The sequence below is a fragment of the Trachypithecus francoisi genome, unplaced genomic scaffold, assembly GCF_009764315.1.
Source record: "Trachypithecus francoisi isolate TF-2019V2 unplaced genomic scaffold, Tfra_2.0 Lachesis_group11, whole genome shotgun sequence".
In the NCBI taxonomy this organism is placed as follows: Eukaryota; Metazoa; Chordata; class Mammalia; order Primates; family Cercopithecidae; genus Trachypithecus; species Trachypithecus francoisi.
The window spans coordinates 86132384-86153065 of record NW_022681456.1 but is presented as its reverse complement, the minus strand read 5'-3'; the positions used below and the strand labels follow the sequence as shown (position 1 = coordinate 86153065).

Below are 20682 nucleotides of genomic sequence, written 5' to 3'. Positions count from 1 at the left end.
TTTCTTAGTTTTCCTTCTAACAGGCCACTCCACTGCAGGTCTGCTGGAATTTGCTGGAGGTCCACTCCCAACCCTGTTTGCCTAGGTATCAATAGTGGAGGCTCAGTTGGAAATGCAGAAATCACCCGACTTCTGCATTGATCTCACTGGGAGCTGCAGACTGGAGCTGTTCCTATTCAGCCATCTTGCCAGCAATCTACCCTAGGATTTTTAATAAACACATTTAATTAATCACAATCTACCTTCAAATAGTATTATGCCACTTAATATGTAGTGTAATAACTTTCCTAATTTCTCTCTCTCATTCTTTATGCAATTGTTATATGTTTTACTTTTACATGTGCTCCAAACCTAGAGTAGATTGCCTTTATTTTTGCTTTAGACAATAAATTATCTTCTAAAGTTATTAATAACAAGAAAAAATATTTTATATTTACTTTGAGTTTAGCAGTTCCCAAAGATCTTTGCATAGATTCAAGTATCTGTCTGGTATTACATTCCTTCCTCCTGAAGAACTTCCTTTTTTTTTTTTTTTTTTTTTTTAATTTTTTGAGACAGAGTCTCGCTCTGTCACCCAGGCTGTAGTGCAGTGGCATGATCTCGGCTCACTGCAAGCTCTGCATCCTGGGTTCACACCATTCTCCTGCCTTAGCCTCTTAAGTAGCTGGGACTACAGATGCCCACCACCACACCCAGCTAATCTTTTTTGTATTTTTAGTAGAGACAGGGTTTCATGGTGTTAGCCAGGATGGTCTCAATCTCCTGACCTCGTGTTCTACCTGCCTTGGCCTCCCAAAGTGCTGGGATTGTAGGTGTGAGCCACTGCACCCGGCCAAGAACTTTCTTTAACATTTCTTGTGGCATAGGTCTGCTTCGTTTCTCTTTCATTCTGAGAAGTATTTTCACTTGGTGTAGAATTCCATGTTAACATTTTTTTCTTTTAACATTTTAAAGATGTCACTCTACGTCTTAGTTTCTTGTGATGACTATGCTGTAAATTTAATTTTTTTTTCCTTTAGGTAATGTGTCTTTTTTGTCTGACTGCCTTCAAGACTTTCTCTTTCTCTTTGATTTTCACATGTTTAAATAGGATGCATCGTGTGTGTGTGTGTGTTGGTATTTATATCACTATGATTCTCTGAGCTTCTTGGATCTGTAGTTTGATGTCTTTCATTATTTTTTGAAAATTCTCAGCTATCGTCTCTTCATTTATTTTCTACTCTGCTCTCTTTCTCTTCTGGAATTCTAATTGCATGTATGTTAGGCTGTTTTATATTGTCACATAACTCATATGTTCTGTCCTTTTTTTATATTCTTTTTCTTTTTTTCTTTCAGTTTTGGTAATATCTGTTGACATATCTTCCAGTTTACTAATTGTTTTCCCTTTGGCTATGTTCAATCTACTTATGAACCCACTGAAGGCCTTCTTCACCACTATTACCATACATTTCTATACATTCAAATATTTTCTAACATTTCTTTGGCATTTTCTTCATTTCTAACTCCCTACTGAAATTACCCACTGGTAGATGAATATTGCTTATTGTTTTCATTTCAGACTTTTCTACTTTGGATCTTTTCTACTAGAATCCAGCTGCTGTTTTGCAACTAGTAGATGACCTTGAGGATTCTAGCCTATTATCACCTCTGCCTACATTCCAGTGGTGAAAGCAAGCCACGTGGTCATTCAATGGGCTGTATAGATCCCTAACATAGATAGAGATTATTATTCTGTTACAAGGAGAAAGAAAACAGTCTATTAAATTAACCTATGGAGTTGCCCATTTTAGAAACCTAGGAGTTACCTTTGATTCCTCCATTTTCCTCATTCCCCACAATTAATCAGAAAGTCCCAGTGAATCTTTTGTCAAAGTACATATAGAATCCATACATTTTCTCTGTGCCATCCTAATCCAAGATATCATCATCTCTTCCCTGGGCTCCTAATTGGACCTTCTCGCTTTTACTCTTCCTTCCTCCTATCAATTTTCCCAACTAAAGCGAGAATTATCTTAAAATGTAAATCAGTTTACATTGTTCATTCACTTAAAAAACAATATTCTATTGCATTTGAAATGTTAACAAAAGAGCAATGAGATCTCTTGTGCAGACAAAAGGAGAACTTTATTTTCTAAAAGCAACCTGCAGATTGAGGAGACAGCCTTCAGTGCAAAACAAAAGTGCACTCTAAGGAGAGGACTGGAGAATTACACATTATAAAGATGAAGACTGCAGGCTAGGAGAGGAGTCAGGGGAGTGAGGAACAGAGTCTTGATTGGAAAACCTTTGATCCCCCAAATCACCAGTCTCTCTTAGTTGGCTGATTCCAGGTAATTGGCTGGCACCAGGTGACCTGTTGGTGGTCAGTTGGGGAATTTCCAGCTGTAGTTGTTTTTGACATTGTTTTCAGGAACTGTTCTTTGACTTGACTGCAAAAATACTTTTCACAGATACAGAGTGTATGATCACTCCCTCACTCTGCTATAGCCTCTTGGTTCTGTTTTTAGCTTTTGAGCCACAGGGAGTCTGCCTTGTCTGTCAACTGGGGGCATAATTTAATACATTTAAAATAAAATTTAAACTTCTAATAAGAGCAAGGTCATCCTCCCTCTGCCTCTCTTTCCAACCTCATCTCATTCTAGTTTCTTCTTTATTCACATTTCAGAAACTTGATCTCTATAAGCTCTTCCTTATTTCATAGCTTTTGCATATGCTGTTTCATCTCTCTAGAATGCTCTTTCTCTAACTTTTGCCAAGCCTTGTTCATTCTCATGCCTTAAGTCTTAGCATGTGTGTCACTTTCTCAAATAGGCCTTCCCTGACCTTCCTCTCTAAAGCTGATTCCCTGCTGTTCTCTAACGAGCTCTTTGTTTGGTTCTATCATCATTCTAATTTGTCTGTTTACTTATCTCCCCCACTAGACTGTGAGGATCATGAAAGAACGGGCCATTTCTGTGTTGTTTGCTGTTGTAGCCCCACAGTTGGCCTTGACCTTGGTACTTCGTAAGTTTTTTAAAAAAGTGTTGAATGAGTGAGTAAATAGGCAGATGAAATAATGAGGGTATAATCCAGGGCAGCAACCATAGGGAAAGAAAAGAGAGAACACTGGAAACTTTTAAGGCTCCGATTAAATGCCCAGTCTTCTCTGAGGTCTCTCCTTATCTTTTCAGCCAGAAATTGAGTATAGTGTCCCACTTCTGAACCTCTGATTTTGTTCCTGCCTCATTTGTTGTGTTTAACATTCTCTACCTCTTGTAATGATTGTTTTTAATGACAGCTCTTTCCTGCCAGGATTTTACCCATCTCAAAGGAAAGATCATATTTTACTCATCTGTCTCCCATAATAGTCAACACTCTGCTTGGCACATAATAAGTTGAATATATGCTTTGAATGAAAGAATGAGGGAATGACTTGAACACTTTTGTATTCTAAGGTGTGGAGAAAGGGTCTGCATAGATTGGGTCCTTGGATAACTTCCCTGTGATTCAGCCTCTCAGGGAGGGGCCCAACCTTCTTGAAATAAGCTTTTCAATCTTATTACAAGGGTTATTTTTCCATGGTATGAGCTTGCTATACTTCACTTTCTGAAGGAGACCAAAAAAGACACAATGTATTGACTTTTTCTGGATTTGATAATCTCAATTTATAGTGCAAAGCATTGCCCGGCACATGCCTGTTAGGCCAATAAAAATGATTTCGAACTTCCAAACTTTTCTCCCTGGAGAAGCAGAGTAATAGTCTTGATCATACTCTAAGGAGGCACTTGGGTCCCAGCCAATCTCTGCCCAGTTGGGCCCCTCATCCTTCCTCCTTCTCTGGTATCTGGGGAAACAGGCCTGAGGGGAGGGGAAGGTAGTGCTGAGCTGGGACCCTCAGGGTCTCCTTAGCATTTGCCACTTAGATAATCCCAGCGGTTCCATGTGTGGAAATCTCTACAGGCAGCTTTACATCAGATCAATTAAGGCCAGCTTGAGGTTTGCTTTTACTCTAAATGAGTCTCAAGAGTTTAGTTAGGAAGATACCTACAGGGACTGCTCAGTGACAATCCAAGGAGGATCACTGGAGCAGCTGGGATTTATTAAAAGAGTGAGCAGAGGGCCCATGTCCAGGAGGTGTCCCTGCAGATCTTGTTCCAAGCATCATGAGTAAAATGGCAACTCCAGCACCAGCTCTCCCTGCTGTGTAACTTAAGTACTAACCCTACGAAGTCCTGTCTATTCTCACCCTAAATCTTACCCTTGCAGTTATTTCTGGATTAGTCAGGGAGGGTTGGTCCCTGACTCTGGGACATATCTATTAACATACACTTCTCATTTAATCTATCCCAATCACTGATTGGGATAAAAATTAAATCCCCCTCTGGGAAAAAAAGACATTCATCTCATTGCAACCTGCATCATAGAATGTTTCTAATAATAAAAAATGGACAACAATCCAATTATTCTACAAGAGATAACTGTTAAATTAAATATAGAACACCTATATAATGGCATTTTATGCATTCAATATATCTATCATGAGTTCTTTATACCATGGATACATACTTACCTATAATTTTAAGTAAAATTCAGGATGAAAATTCTACATATCATGTGAAAAAGGTATGTCAAATCACATTTAGGCAATGGAAATATACCAAAATGATAACTACAGAAGTCATGAATATTTTTGAATTGTTATTCTTCCTTACAGTGTTTTTGTAGTTTCAATGTATTACTATCATAATCAGGAGAAAACACATTAAAATTGTAATAGGTCCACTCTACACAGATATTTCTAACATAGCACCAGAGAAAAATGGCCAATCAATCTATTCATCTCCTAGGGCTGCCATAACAAACGACCACAAATTTCATGGCTTAAAGTGGCGGGAATGTATTCTCTCACAGTTTTGGAGACTAGAAGTCCAAAATCAACGTGTTGGCAGAATTGCTTCCTTCTGGAGACTCTGAGGGAGAGTCTATTCCATGCTTCTCTCCTGGTAACTGCCAAAAATCCCTGGCATCCTTTGCTTTATCATTACCTCAATCTCTGCCTCTATCATCACATGACATTCTCCCTGTGCAGCTCTGTGTGTGTTCAAACTCCCCCCTTCTTCTAAGAATTAGTCATTGGATTAGGGACCGCCTTTATTTAGTTTGGCCTCATCTCAACTTGATTGTATCTACAAAACAATACTTCCAAATAAAGTCATATTTACGGAGAGGTTTGCTGGCAGAATAATTCCTAGACCTCACTCCAGTGTCCCCCTTGGCAGAACCTAAATGGAAGCCAGAGGACAAAGGAGCTCCCTGATGTAGAACATACAGATTAACTACCACAGGGGTTCCCAGTCCCCAGGTCACAGACTGGTACTGGTCAGTGACCTGTCAGGAACCGGGCCACAGAGCAGGAGGTGAGTGGTGGGCAAGTAAGTAAAACTTCATCTGTATTTACAGCTGCTCCCCATCACTCACATTACCACCTGAGCTGTGCCCCCTGTCATATCAACAGTGGCATTAGTTTCTCATAGGAGCATGAACCCTGTTGTGAACTGCACGTGTGTGGGGTCAAGATTGCATGCTCTTTATGAGAATCTAATGCATGATGATCTGTTTCTATTTCCCATCACCCCCAGATGGGACCATCTGTTTGCAGGAAAACAAGCTCAGGGCCCCCACTGATTCTACATTATGGCGAGCTGTATAATTATTTCATTATATATTGAAGTGTAATAATAATAGGATATTAACAGAATAATAACAGAAATAAAGTGCACAATAAATGCTTGAATCATCCTGAAACCATCCCCAACCCAGTCCAGAGAAAAATTGTCTTCCACAAAACTGGCCCCTAATGCCAAAGAGGTTGGGACTGCTGAGCTACTAGAAGCATGGAGCAGGATGGAAAAGAGTGGAAAATGGATTTTTGAGGGCAAAAGAAAGTTATCCAGCACATTGAGTTATTATGTAGTGTCATGTATATTTGTATGTTTGGGCTTAGGCCTCAGTGCTTCCCCAGTGGTTGGCTAGAGGCTGCCCTCAGTTCCTTGACATGTGAGCCTCTCCCTTTGGCCTCATCTAGTATAAGCACACAAGAGCCAGTGAGAGAAAATGCCACTGATGTGAGAGTCAGAGTCTCTTATGGCCTAATCATGAAAGTGACATTTCATCATTTTCTGCATCCTATTTATTAGAAGCAAATCATTAGGTCCAGTCCACACTCAAAGCAAAGAGATTAAACAAGAATGTGAACAACATTTCCTTCATTCTCTTTAATAGGTTTCTAATTTTGCTCCCCCTTCTCCTGATGACCAAATGCTTACAAGGTATCTGGACCCCTTTCTAGTCCCAGAAGTTCAATCTTAGCCTAAACCGTACATGGTGATCCTAGTTCCCTTGTGAAGGATTACTTTGAGTACATCATGTATCTCTCAATGAGGATGCTTTTTTTTTATTATTTTATTTGAGACAGAGTCTTGCTGTTGCCCAGGCGGTGTGCAGTGGCATAATCTCGGCTCACTGCAACCTCTGCCTCCCAGATTCAAGTGATTCTCCTGCCTCAGCCTCCCAAGTAGCTGGGACTACAGGCATGTGCCACCACACCCGGCTAATTTTTTGTATTTTTAGTAGAGTCGGGATCTCACCGTGTTAGCCAGGATGGAGGATACATTCTTAAAAATGCCTCATTAGGTTATTTTGTCCTTGTGCAAACATAGAGTGTACTTCCACAAACCTAGACAGTATATCCTACCACACACCTAGGCAATATGATATCCCTATTGCTTATAGGCTACAAAACTGTCCATGTTACTGTACTGAATACTGTGGCAATTGTAGCACCCTGGTATTTGTGTATCTAAGCATATCTAAACATAGAAAAGGTACAGTGAAAGTATGGTATTATAATCTTATAGGACCACCATCATATATGCAGTTTATCATTGATCAAAATATCGCTATGTGGTGTGTGACTTATAAGACCATGATGAAATTCTAGTAAAAGTATGTGAGACTAATCTGGAAGGCTCCTGGGAAAATTTATTCTCACTCTTAAAAGGGACACAAACACAGGGATGATTCCTGGTTCTCTGAATGTAGTGTTTTGCATTTGATGCCCACAACCATGTCACTCAATTTGGAAACATAAGGGCATCCAGTCTAAGAAGGCAAATCAATACCCCATGAAGAGGGCACAGCAGAAAGATTTAGAAAATACCTGGATTTTGATGAGGTTATTGAGTTGCTGACTTAACCAGCCCTGGATATCCTCATCGCTGTAGTCCTTGTGATGTAATTTAACAATGTACTCATTGTTTTGTCACTTTTGGTTGGATTCATACTGCATGCAACTGAAAGGATTATAACAGTTGTGTGCCTTATTTCTTAAATAGCAGCTGTTATACCCAGAGTATCTAACTATTATTGGAAGTTGTAACCATGGGAAAGTTATTTAAGCTCTTTTTAACTCTGTCTTCTCATCTGCAAAATGGGAGTAATAATGGTACCTATACCAAATATTTTTGGGGAAGAGTAAATTCATCAATATATGTATGCAAACTGAACAATGCCTGGCACATTACAGGGGTGTGATAAATGTGAGGTATTCTTATTACTTACGTCAGACATTAAGTGAGGCTACTTATACAGTATTTTTTTCTGCAGGCAGACATCACTACTTTTATTTTACTGTTGAAAAAACTGGGGGTCAGTTGAAAAAATTACTGTCACATTAGCAGGCCAAACAAAAAACAAGGGGTCAGGTAGATAAAATAATTTACTCAAGGTCACACAATAACCATACTATGTGGGAACCAGTATACCTCCAGTTTATAGATATAGAAATTGAGATATAGTCACATAACTGGTAAATTGCAGAGCCAGAATTTCAACCAGATGTTCTAGTTCCAGACTTCATGCTTTTAACCACTATTCCATGTACTGCCTCTGCAGGTATATCATAATTTATTAAACTATTCTCCTACTGATGAATAATTAGGTTTTTAAACTTTCACTGTTATAAGTAAATGAACATCTTGTACGCATATGCTTGGAACAGATGAACAACTATTTCTGTATGATAAATTCCTAAAGGTGGAAGATGATCTGCTTTTTATTACTCAAGAATGCCTTGCATAATCAGTGGAGCAAAAATTAAAAATTAAAAAAAGTTTTTAACATGACCTAGAGTAAACCATTTGAGCTGTACAGGAGAGAGATTTTTGTGTATGTTCTAAATTAGACTTGGACATGCAAATTAGGAGCAGATCTGTTCTTCCAGCCCCCCTGCTCCCCTTTTTTTTGGTTGATGGAGTCTAGCTCTGTCACCCAGGCTGGAGTGCAGTGGCGCAATCTTGGCTCACTGCAACTTCCGCCTCCTGGGTTCAAGTGATTCTCCTGCCTCAGCCTCCCGAGTAGCTGGGATTATAGGCGCACACCACCATGCCACCCAGCTTTTTTTTGTATTTTAGTAGAGATGAGGTTTCACCGTGTTACCCAGGCTGGTGGCGAACTCCTGAGCTCAGGCAATCCGCCCACCTTGACCTCCCAAAGTGCTGGGATTACAGGTGTGAGTCACTGCCTGGCCCTTCCAGCCTGTTTTTTTTTTTTCCCACCAAAGCTGTGACTAGAGTCACCCCAAAACTGAACCTAAAAATGTGTGCTTGCTTTTGTCTTGAAATGCCTGAATGTGAGAGGCTTGCTGGAATAACCTGACCCCATGGGAAAATAGGGGCAATGAGGTAATGAGCTTTGGATGAAATTATGGGAGCAATCCACCAAATCCCCAAGATCCTAGTAAATCAAGAAAGGAATTCAGTGGTGCCAGTGGCTTTGATGCAGGACAGGGGAACCCTAAAATTGCAGTTTAGCCCAGGAGGGTTCTTGGCTTCACCAAAGGAAGAATTCAAGGATGAGCTGGTGGTGTTAGACAACAATATTTTATTAAATGGTACTACTTCTAGCAGAGCAGGGCTAACTCATAGGCCATGTGCCCAGAATCAGCAATACATGGGCTCTTGGCAACTATACTTTTATTCACTTATACCCACTTTCAATTACATGCAAATTAAGGGGTGGTTTAATGCAAATTGAGGAGTAGATTATTTAGAACTCTCTACCAAAGGGGTGGTAACTTCCAGGTCATTGCCATGGAAAGGGGTGGTAATTTCCAGTAACTGCCATGGCATTTGTAAACTGTCATGGTATTGGTGGGAGTGTCTTATGCTAACGAGCAATGAGAGCTGCTAGGGACTGCTTTCAGTCACCATCTGCTGGGTTTTGTCCAGTTTCTTCACTTTATCCTGTCTGGACTAGATCCTGTTTTGGTCAGCAGAATTGTGACCAGAAAACAAGTTCTGCCAGTCTCCTAGCTCACCTTCGTGTAAAGATGAGATGAAGAAAAGGACAGGAAACAGGGTTGCCTAGGCAGTCACATAGATAGGAAATATCCTGTCTAGAGAGAGAGTTGGGTCACGAAGGCAGATGCCAAATAGAGGCCTCAATGTATCTCTCTGGGTTGGGGTGACTTTAGAAAAGGAGGAGACCAGTTTAAAGCCAAATATCATCCCCAGAAAAATATATATAGCATCTATATGGAAATCACCACATCCGTGGAGGCCACCAGTAGGAAACAAAACCAAATTGAGTCCAAGAATAACTAGGAATATTTTTCTATCTTCAGGAGATCCGTTACTGCATAACAAACTCCTGCTTCCCTTCAATTTCCCCTTCTAGGGCCTGATGTCAGATGTGTTAGGGTGTTGAAAATGAAGGCAAAAGCAATATCTCAGAGGCAGACCACTCTCCATCCAAAGGGCCCACTAGAAGGTGCTAGAGTGGGAGAAAGGGTGAATGAACAGATCACGCCTTCCCTCTTCTCTGAGCTATTACAAGACTGATAGGCACTGCAGGGTAGGAGAGGTATCAGCTGTTTTTATTTTTCATTTTTATTTTCTAAAGATAGGGTCTTGCTCTGTGGCCCAGGATAGAGTGCAGTGGTATGATCATGACTCACTCGTTGAGCTCCTGGGCTCAAGTGATCCTCCTCCATCAGCCTCCTGAGTAGCTGGGACTACAGGCATGGACCACCACTCTTGGCTAATCTTTTAATTTTTTGTAGGGATTGGGTCTCACTGTGTTGCCCAGACTGGTCTCAAACTCCTGGCCTCAAATGATCCTCCCACCTTGGCTTCCCAAAGTGCTGGGATTACAGGCATGATCAGCCTCAGAAGCCAGCTTTGAATTGACTGTAAGATAAGAATAGACTGTAAATCTCTGCAAGTAACCAGGCAGTTATGCAATATTCATCAAAGGATCTGTTATCCAATAGAAAGGATTATTTGGCATATCACAGTTGGTGGCAGTAACTAGAGAAACATAAAACCATTTCACGATTCATACTTGTGCCTCATAGTATGAAATTGTTCAATAAACTAGTTACATATACATATGATATAGTAAATTCCATAGATATTTTAGTGTAACATTCTATATTAATACTATATTAATCTAATATTAATTATATAATATATGTAATCTATATTATTAATAACACTATATTAATCTAATAGAGATATTAGATTCTAGTTGTGGCCAGGCATGGTAACTCACATCTGTAATCCCAGCACTTTGGGAGGCCAAGGCAGGTGGATCACTTGAGGCCAGGAGTTCAAGACCAGCCTGGCCAACACAGCAAAACCCTGTCTCTACTAAAAATACAAAAAAATTAGCCAGGCATGGTGGCACTTGTCTGTAAGCTACTCAGGAGGCTGAGGCAGGAGAATTGCTTGAACCCGGGAGGCGGAGGTTGCAGTGAGCTGAGATTGCGCCACTGCACTCCAGCCTGGGTAACAGAGAGAGACTCTGTCTCAAAAAAAAAAATTTCCAATTGTATGTTTAATGAACTTTTTATTTAATAATACTTTTAAATTACAGAAAAGTAGCATATGGAAGTAGAGGGTATAATTTGGATATTAGGGGCTGGGAATGAAAGAGGGGAGGAGGAGAGGTTGGTTAACAAATTCAAAATTGGCAGGGCATGGTGGCTCACGCCTGTAATCCCAGCACTTTGGGAGGCCAAGGAGAGCAGATCACGAGGTCAGGAGTTCGAGACCAGCCTGGCCAATATGGTGAAACCCCGTCTCTACTAGAAATACAAAAACTTGCCAGGTGTGGTGGTGTGCACCTGTAGTCCCAGCTACTTCAGAGGTTGAGACAGGAGAATTGCTTTATCCTGGGAGTTGGAGATTGCAGTGAGCTGAGATTGCACCATAGCACTCCAGCCTGGGTGACAGAGTGAGACTCCATCTCAAAAACAAACAAACAAACAAACAAAATCAAATTCAAAATTACAGATACATAGGAGGGATTAGTTCTGGTGTTACGCATAATTGTAGGATAAATATGGTTAACTATAATTTATTGTATATTTTCAAAAATCTAGAATTTCGTATGTCCATAATACAAAGAAATGATAAATATTTGAGTTGATATACTAATTACCCTGAGTTGATTTTTACACATTGTATACACGTATTGATACATCATTCTATACCCCATAAATATGTATAATTATTACATGTCAACTGAAAATAAAAGACAGCATTTCTGAGTAAAGGGGGAAACAACCCTGAGCAATGACATTTTGCAGATAAACAGATAGAGGTGTAGTATTTGATTTTGCAAAGCTAAGAAAAATAATTCCAGTACAGCAGCTACATGGGGGAATGGGACCAAGAACCAACTGTGATGTACACTGTAAAATCCTCTGGAAATTAGGAATGAAGGGTGTGGGGGTGAAAGTTAACAAAGAAGAATTGGTTGAAAATTTTTTTAAATTTTTAAAAAACATTTAAATTCCTTCATCCCTTCCCCTATTGCACATAGCTGTGAGAACAATCTGTTATCCACCCTAACAGAAAATTGAAAATTTATTCTTTTGAGAAACAGAGTAATTTTGTTGCAGATACACCAGGTCTACTTGAAGATATTAATATTATGTGCAAAACAGAGAGATGAAAGAAACATACACCTTTTGAGTGCTAAGATTTCCAGATCTCTTCTCCCATTTGAATTGCAGAATGTTGGTAATCAGGTATTTAACCTCCAGGTAAAGGACTGGGAGAGTCTTAACTGAGGAATCAGAACAGTTCAAGAGGAAAGACCTAAATATATTTATATTAGGGCTTCTCAATAAAAGAATCTACCTGATTAACCAATAAAACAGTTCAAAGTTGATAGGTTTCACCAAAGCACTCAGAATTCCAATTCATATTACAGTCTTCCACTCTAATTGTAAACAGACAACCAAGTATCACCAGACAAATGAGGAAAGCCTCCAATATAAAAGATAAAGACCAAATCAAACTAATAGAAAAAAAAGCACTTTGTAGGAAACAGAGAATATGCAGAGAGAAGAAAACAAAAGTCAAAACTGAAAGATACTCAGAGAGATAAACTGCATCCACAAAACAAGTACAGGATGCTATACGAATGATATTTATAAAACAAACAAAAAAGAGTTCTTAGAATTAAACATGATAAGAGAAATGGAAATCTCAATAGAATAGTTGGAAAATAAAGTTAAGGATATCTCCTAGGAAGTAAGAAAAAGAGCCAAAGAGACTTCCATATGGGAGGAAACTATCACCACAATATAGCCATGTGTTGTTTAACAATGGGGAAAAGTTTTGAGAAATGTGTCATTAGGTAATGTTGTCATTATGCAAATATCATAGAGTATACTTACCATGTCTTTTAGTACTTACAATGTCTTTTAGTACTATTTGTCTTTATTCTTAGTGCATATATTCTGTTAATCAAGAGGGGCCACAATGTCTGATTTAGTCCTATATTTAAGTTGGATATTCACTTGGAATATCCAGCCTTCTCTCCCCTTGTAAATGCTGACAGTTGACACCACTACCCACACCCTATTTCTTCCCAAATGCACAATGAAATTTTGTAGACTTAGAAAAACTCTTAAGCTAACTCAGCCTGCTGCCAATTTTTGTATAAGAATAGTTTTACATTTTTTAATGGTTGAAAAAAATCAAAATAATATTTTATGATACATAAAATTGTATGAAATTCATATTTCAATATCCATGCTCAATTGTTTACATTTTGTCTCTGGCTGTTTTTGTGCTACAATGGCAGGTTTGAGTAGTTGTGACAGTGACCAGGTGGCCAGCAAAGTAATGAATATTTACTAACCGGTCTTTTAAAGAAAAAGTTTACTGTAAAACTTTTTCAGTGTGATGATGACTTAAAAACTCAGCATCACAAGATGGGTATATATCTGAGCGTATCTCCTCTTTTAGCACCCTTCTGAGATCATACTCCAGAAATACACATTTACAAGCAAACACACACTCCAAACTGTCAGAAAATCACCTCCCATAGCCTCACACCATCAAAGCTTTTTGTCAAATTTTATCATGACATTTCATGGCAGTCCCCATTCTTCAGCCTTATTATTTCTGAATCATGAACTTATACTGTTTTTTTTAATAGAAACAAAGATAATTAAAACTTACTTAGGATTTGACTATAAGAAAATGCCATCTGGGGATGTCATATTCCAGTCTCTAGAATTATTGTCAGTGGGACGAGAGGAAAACTAGGAAGGTGGATGATTCAGAAAAGAAAAAAGTCACTAGAAACTAGTAATATCTTGATTTTCCTCATTACTATTCTATCTTCCCAAAGGTAGTACTAGTAACAACCCTAGAAAAATGAAAGCTAAAATGTATTTTTTCATCATTAACTTGAAATCTGAATCTATTTTCCATAAAATTTAGTTTAGAAAGGTATTTTGCTTTTGAGAACTTCTCTTGGTGGGCCTTGAGAACATTGAGACTTAGGGTTGTCCCAACCTGAATTTGCCTCAGAAGGTGAGATTAAGAAGTTTTGGGTGGATACAGAGGGATAGAAGTGATAAACTATTCTCTGCCCCATTCATCTATATTGGGATTAACCTACTGAAATGTTTCCCTTCGTTTACCTGGGCTGTCTCTGTTCCCACAATCTGGGATGCAGATACTGTAACCCCTCTTTTTAGGGCAGTTCTTCAGGTTAGGTATCAGTTTTCTCTACTGTGGACTCAGTGATGCCAACCAACCCCATCAGAAGGACTTCCTGGTCCTGTTTCTAGATTGCAACCAGAAGACCATTTCTTGTTACTATAGCATTCAGGATTAAGACTTCTTGTTAAACTGAGTTAAATTTTGCATAACCCTAAGAAACAAGAGGAAGGGGAAGAGGCAAAGTCCTGTTTTCAGGTGTTGTTAGTGACATTAAAGTCACTTCTGAAAGATTCTGGCCTAAAGCCTAGGATCCATTGAGATACACAGTACAGAGAGTTAGCTGAAGGACCTTGCAATCTCTACTCGACTTTGTTGCCCTGGCTTCTACTTCCAGTTTCATCCTTTACTATCATGACCTCTGCTGTCCTACCATAGTTTATAACTTCAGGCAAAGAGGCAGATAAGTATTCGGAAGTTCCATAGCAGATAAGCTATGGAACCTCAGGAAAGAATCGCTAACCTGTCTTGCAAAGGATTAGGGGTCCAAAGGAAATATAAATCCTCCGAAGACAAAGAAGGGATGCTAGCCCCATCATAAACTCCTTCCTCACTGTTCACTACTTTGTTTTCTGGCAGATAATTCTCAAAAACCACCTACCAGTATTCTGTATACCGAATTTGTGTGTGTTTCCTTATAAACAGAGGCAATGAGCCCCATTCCTTCTCTCCAGCTCTGCCCTTCTAAACTCCCTATCTCCCTGATCACCCAAGTGCCCTATCTCACCTACTTTGTGAACTTCCAAGACTCTTACAGATTCAAACTCTTGGAATTCCAGGATCTGTTTCTGACTGTGGTTCTGGCCTCAACCTGCCGAGACCAGCTCCGTCAGGAAGACCGTAACCCAGCAGTGCTAGAGGAATGAAAGACACACACACACAGAAATATAGAGGTGTGAAGTGGGTAATCAGAGGTCTCACAGCCTTCAGAGCTGAGAGCCCCGAACAGAGATTTACCCACATATTTATTAACAGCAAACCAGTCATTAGCATTGTTTCTATAGATATTAAATTCACTAAAAGTATCCCTTATGGGAAACTAAGGGATGGGCCAAATTAAATGATAGGTTGGGCTAGTTAACTGCAGCAGGAACATGCCCTTAAGGCATAAATTGCTCATGCTATTGTTTGTGGCTTAAGAATGCCTTTAAGTGGTTTTCCACCCTGGGCAGGCCAGGTGTTCCTTGCCCTCATTCCTGTAAACCCACAACCTCCCAGCTTGGGCGTTAGGGCCATTATGAACATACTTCAGTGCTGCAGAGATTTTGTTCATGGCCAGTTTTGGGGCCAGTTTATGGCCAGATTTTGGGGAGCTTGCTCCCAACACAACCCCTTAAGGTACAGCTTCTAGAATTGAGTCACAGCTCATTCAAAAAAGCTACGGTAGGAAATCTTAGAACCAAAAGAGTTCCCATAGGTTGAACTCCTGATTCCAGGGGGAATATTCCTGAGTTTTACCACAGGGTACCCTTCTGTCTCCAATGTCTGTCCCTGAAGGCATTATGTAGCTCAGATTACAACTATAGGCCAGGAGACAGCCAGCTTCTAAGAAAAGAGATACAGATTTTCCTAAGTGTACCCTTGTACCTACAGGAGCTCTGTGGAAATTAAACACCATCTCAGTCTAGGTGCTAACATTCCCAATTCCTATCATATACTCCTGCAGACTATCCTGTCAGGGAGAAAGATGTTGCCCAGAACTTCCTCCAAAAGTGTCTATTTGTGCTCTTACTTTTTTAGTTCCTCAATTGCAATTCAGGTACTTTTGGGGACCTGAGTGAAACCAATGTCCCTTTTACCTTGTGGTAGGTGCTTAACTCCAGTAAAAATTTCATTTGTTTCATTTGTTTTCTACCACAGCCTTATGAAGTAAGTACTATTACCCCTTTAAACAGATAGAGAACAGATAGAGAAGTAATTTGATCATGTTAGTTTTAATTATAGAGTTTAATTACAGAGTTAGGACTTGAATCTAGGCTTTTCTAAGGCCAAGGCCTCTGTTTGTTCCATTTGCCATGAGGCTGGTCATCACTCAATTAGGAATTCAATTTCTAAAGGGATCCAGGAAAGAAAGAATGAAATCTTCTAACTCCATCATTCCAGAGGCTACTTTAGATCTGATGATAACTATCATTAAGAAGAGGAGGGCTGCTCTAACTATGAAGTATCCATTATTTTTTCCTTTTACTTTCTTTTTTTTTTTTTTTCTTTTTGAGACAGAGTCTCACTCTGTCACTCATGCTGGAGTGCAGTGGTGCAATCTCGGCTCACTGCAAGCTCTACCTCCTGGGTTCACGCCATTCTCCTGCCTCAGCCTCCTGAGTAGCCAGGACTAAAGGTGCCCACCACCACGCCGGGCTAATTTTTTGTATTTTTAGTAGAGGGGATTTCACCACGTCAGCCAGGATGGTCTCGATCTCCTGGTCTTGTGATCCGCCCCCCTTGGCCTCCAAAGTCCTGGGATTACAGGCTCCCTTTACTTTCTCAATAAACTTCTATCACTTTATGGATTTGGAAGAAGAAGAAGAAGGAGAAGGAGTAGAAGGAGGAAGAAGAAGAAGGAGGAGGAGGAGAAGGAGGAGAAATGGGAGGAATCAAATGGATTTTAGGATACAGTTGAATGTTTAAGTTTCCTGGGTTCCATGCTCCTTGTCATTGGCAATTCAAATAGTTATTCCTCCCTTTCTGAGACTCACAGGAAGGGTAAGCTCTCTTTGTTTAGCTATCCTACAGAACACATTACTGAAGAGCAGGAGACCTCAATCTGTCTTAGAAGAAAGGCCAGATTCTGGCATCATCTTTCCTTGACACTGCCTTCCTAGCATCTATTTGCCCTCAGAGGTGTGAGAAGCTGATCTCCACACTTCATTGTCTGATCTGGAGGTAAACCATGGCAGGGGAGCCCTGGGTTCTAGTTTCAATGCTGTTGCTGTGTAGTGGTGGACCTTGGGCAGGCAGAGCCCTTTTATCTCAGTTTTCTGTGAAATGAAGCAGCTGACCAAGATGTACTGTGGACGGTCAAGCCATGTGCCAGGACCACAGATCCTCTGACTCACGCGGTATATTCTCCCTCCCAAGTCCCTGTCCCACAGTGGGCAATCATTTTCCTCTCAAAGCCCTTTATCATATTAAGTTCAACAAACATCATATACCTCCTGTCTATTTTGCACCGAGCACTGTTCTGGGCACCTTTACATGTTTGGGCTTTCCAGTTTGCACTCTCAAGGAAACAAACAAACAAAAAGACAGAAAGAAAAACCTGACACATCCCCTCCCCGCCCACTTTCCCACCTACACACCTACATACCACCACACTAAGGCCAAGGCCTCTGCTCTTTCCATTTGCCATGAGGCGGGTCATCACTCAATTAGAAATTCAATTTCTAAAGGGATCCAGGAAAGAAAGAATAAAAGGCCCAGCCAGATTCTGGAACAGCTTTGAGGAAAGAGACAGAAGGAGAGTAGGGTCAGTTCTTCAGGAGGGTGAAAAATAGGAGGCTACCAAATTCTACCCCAGATTATCTATAGTCTCCCATCCATTTCTCATTCCTTTACGTCTCAGTAATAAGAAGCAGGGCAGTCTTTTCCCTCAGCGGTCAATGACTGAGTCAACATTTTGAGGCAGAGCCGCCTCTCAAGCTCCAGGACACAGGACGCCTTGAGACTACATTTCCCACAGGCCACAGCCCAGCCTCCAGTCTCCTAAGTCTTCCTAGAAAGGTGCGCATGCACCAATCATGCGCTGGTGCGCCCGGTGTCCGCTATCCGAGCACAGGGCAGGGCCGACCTAGCCAGGCCTCAGGGTGCGGGAAAGGGGTGCGCCGTGAGATAGAAGCTTTCTGCTTCTACCCACTCCAGGCGCCCAGTCACTCTCCAGCACCTCTTAAGCTAGCCCCAGGGCTCTGTAAGGTACCCAAGGACAGGAGTCACTGCTTGCATCCCCTCAGCCGTGGGGCAAGAAGAAGGAGCCAGAATCCAGGAAAGGGGCTTTGGCGAAACTGCACGGAAATTATTCCTTCCGTTTACGTAATTTTAGTTTTAAGTGTAGCAGCCGGGGAGAAAATTGTGAAGGGGAGTGAGACAAGTATTCGATTTCTTAGCCAATTGTAGTGCACAACTGACGTTGCAGACCTGAAGAATCCGCCGCATTGCCATGGCAACAGTACGGGGACTGAATCTCTGGTTTATTTCAATTTCATATCTACCCGGTAGACGCCCACCAAATACGATCTAGCCCCTGCTCTCAAGGAGACGAAGTAAGGAGGACAGTCAGTCAATCGATAAATATTGATTAAACTCCTACTGTGCAGGCAACCTACTGGACACGGAGATACAATTATAAACAAAACACTGCTCTTGCTCTCAAGCAAACTATTCTAAGTGATGACTGTTGCGATGTGTGCTACGGGAATAAAACGCAAGGACGCCTAACTCAGATTGTTGAGGTGGTGGGAGAGGGTCAAGGAAAGCCGCCCAGAGAAAGCGATGGGTGTGAATTAAGTCCTGAAGTGTCCTAGATTTAGAAAAAAACTTCGATCTTCCTTACCTGCACACAAAAGTAAAATCCAGATGAATTAAAGAGCTAAACATTTTTAATTGTAAAAATATTAAAAGAAAATATGGGATAATACTATTTATAATCTAAGGTAGGGAAACAAGTCACAAAGCTAAAGAAGCCATAAAGGAGAAGACTGATAAAATTGACAACATAAAATTAGAAACGTGTCAGTAACAGAGATACCATAAACAAAATTAAGAGACAAAAGAAAGGCCAGGAGAAAATATCTGTATTAAGCATCAGAGCAAAGGATTAACATCCAGAAGTCCAAAGATACCAGAAAACATACCTATAGGCATGTTGGATCTACTACTTGTTGCAAAAGAGATTGTGTGCCAGGGGAACATGTGAGGTATATTGGTAACAGGAAGTTAAGAGGGGGATTGTTTTGTCGTTTGGGCTTGTGTTAAATGTTGAGGTGAGTCTTTCAGAAAGTGAAGCAATTCCATGATTGCATATCTTAATTATTATCTAGGAGGTATCCAATGGAGCTAAAGTTGTAAATAGGTAAAACAGCAGCAGGCCCTCATTTTTTATGGTCATTTTGGTGATTTGCACAGTGTTCTTGTTTTTATCTTTGCTCAGACATAATTACAGAGTGGTCATATTTTTGTCTTACTTTATCACAGTTACAGAATAACCTTGTCTGATGTTGGTGTTCTCTGTTACTGTTTAAGTAGAAAACAACTGGACCAGCTCCTATCTGACACTATCATTTCTCTGTCTCCCAGAATATAAAGAGCTCCTACAAGTCAATAAATAACCCAGTGAAAAACTAGAGGATAGGAAGAACAATTCACAAAAGAAAAAGTAAAAATAAACAGATGAAAAGATGCTCAGTTGTACCAATAAGGAAATGCAAATTAAAACAATAAAACACAGCCAGGCATGGTGGCTCATGCCTGTAATCCCACCGAGGCTGAGGCAGGAGGATCCATTGAGGCCAGGAGTTTGAGACCAGCCTGGACAACATAGCAAGATCCCACTGAGAGGACTGCTTGAGCCCAGGAGTCCCAGGTTACAGTGAGCTATGATTGTGCCACTACACTGTAGCCTGGGCAACAGAATGAGACCCTGTCTCAAAACAAACAAACAAACAATAAAACACTGTTGGGAGTAATTTAAATTAGCCCAGCCTTTTTGGAGGACAATTTGGCAATATATAACAAAATATAAATGTATATACCCTTCGAGTAGGAATTCCATTTCTAGAACTCTCTCAGAGAATTATATATGCATATACACAAAGAAGAATATAAAAGGATATCCAGTGTAGCATGTTTGCAGTATTAAAAACAGGAAAAAATCTAAGTAACTGTCAAAGGGCAATAATTAAATAAACTCTGGAATACTATGCAGTAGTTTAAGTTTGATCTTTAAAAAATTTATTTACTTTTTTAAATACATGAAAGTTAATATTTATGTGTCTAACAACATAGTAAAATACTTACAATGTTTAGTAAAAAATCCAGCATTCATAATTATACATCAATATGATTTCAAGTGTCTTTTTTAACTTTACAAAGTAAAACAAGATTTAGAAAATACTTCTAAATTTGCATAAGGTATTGAATGGTGAAGCTATGAGCTATTTTTTCTTCTTTGTAATTTCTGGTATTTCCAAACTGTGATTAATAAGCATGCATTTCTTTTAAAAATGAATGAAAGCGTGTTGTAAAAGTAGCAGCCTGCATTACATAAGCAGGGACTAATCCAGACTATCTGACCTGGCTTGTCAAAGAATAGTAGCTATAGAGAAAAGAGCTCACATTGGAAAAAAGTTTTTCCAAAACTCCCTAGACTCTATGACCCACTTCAAAATTACATGAGGGCTTGCAATAGGGAGTCTGGTTACTCGTGTGCACAAATGCTGCCAGATTCCAAACTGATTTAATGACCTTGGTGACATATTAACACTGCTTTAAAAAGCCTTTATTACTTTTAATTACCAACCAATGTGAACATCAGGTGCCCTCGTATTTTATTCCTGAGACTTACCCCACTCCTGATCTTTTTCTCAATTTTGATCTTTGCCAGGGAAGGACAAGGATTGGGTGAGAT

General features: G+C 40.0%; 1 long non-coding RNA gene across 1 annotated transcript in view; it reads right to left on the bottom strand.

Moving 5' to 3' along the window:
* Positions 1 to 1256: 1256 nt before the first annotated feature.
* The window catches only part of LOC117090207, a 34070-nt gene continuing 14644 nt past the window's right edge, over positions 1257 to 20682 (bottom strand). Inside the window, exon 3 of the long non-coding RNA XR_004439931.1 lies at positions 1257 to 2429. This is a non-coding gene — a long non-coding RNA (uncharacterized LOC117090207). The remainder of the gene's footprint in view (positions 2430 to 20682) is intronic.